The sequence below is a fragment of the Penaeus monodon genome, chromosome 19 (genome assembly GCF_015228065.2).
Source record: "Penaeus monodon isolate SGIC_2016 chromosome 19, NSTDA_Pmon_1, whole genome shotgun sequence".
NCBI lineage: Eukaryota > Metazoa > Arthropoda > Malacostraca > Decapoda > Penaeidae > Penaeus > Penaeus monodon.
In genome coordinates, this window is record NC_051404.1 from 12,910,289 (window position 1) to 12,911,445 (window position 1,157).

Below are 1,157 nucleotides of genomic sequence, written 5' to 3' on the forward strand. Positions count from 1 at the left end.
TGTTCTATAGAAGTCGAATATATCTAAATCTCAAGTATACAAGTCAACAATATAAAGTCAGACTAACATTCATACAGAATGTCCTCGATCTACTATATCCTGGTGTCCTCATCACCCATTTATAAGGAACAACAATCATCAATCCGAACAGTTATTCTACTAACTCTAAGCTAGGATTCATCAAAGTTACATCCTATCCTGGCCAAGGCATAGGTTTCATCAAAATCTTCATTCTAAATATTACAATCTGGTAGTATAACTAATTTCACATCTGCGGCTTAATATTATAGCACCAATATTAGCACCACACAAAATAACAATATAACTGATACCTACTAACTTGTCTTTAAACATTCCTGTTGGCTCTGTAATTAACCTATTACCATTACAAATAATGCTATATTATACGACATAATCTTCAAATCTCTTGGGTTGTCGTCTAACTCTTACATCTGTAAGTATTCTACGCTCTTCATCTGCGTTGAGATACTTCTCTTCAATTTTTTTCTAGTATCTCTTCCCTATCAATAAAAACTTTCAATTTTTCTGCAGCACTATCCACTATACTTCCATTAAATACATTCTCCAGTTTATAGGCACGTCCTCCATCAACCACATTAATAACCTTAAATGGTCCTTTCCATTTCCTATTTAATTTAGCAGCAGTGTTAGGTATTGGTTCCTCAACATAGACCCATGCTAAATCTCCAACTGCTAATTGTTTGTTCTTTCTACTCACATTTGCCTTTTGTAAGTATCTCTGAGTGTTATATTTCAAAGTTTCTTTCAGCAAGTTTTTCACATCTAATTTATCATCCTCATCCACCTCATCTACTGGTAACATTAGTTGTCCAACTTCTCTGTTGGGGTGTCTCCCATAAAATGCAAAATAAGGTGAAGTACCTAATGAAGTGAGCACAGCTTCATTCTGCACCTTTTCAGTTTCTGAAATGTGACTGGGCCATGTATTTGGGTGTTCTTGACTCAAATGGCAGTACTGTCTTAAGAGTCCTATGGGGCTCTTTCTATCACTGAGTACCTCGAGGATGATGGTATAGAAAATCCTTGTTTATTACTGCTTTCTTCACAGAACTCTTAAAATTCTGATCCATAAAACTCTCCTCCAGTACCCACCAATGGGGAAAGGCCGGTCCATT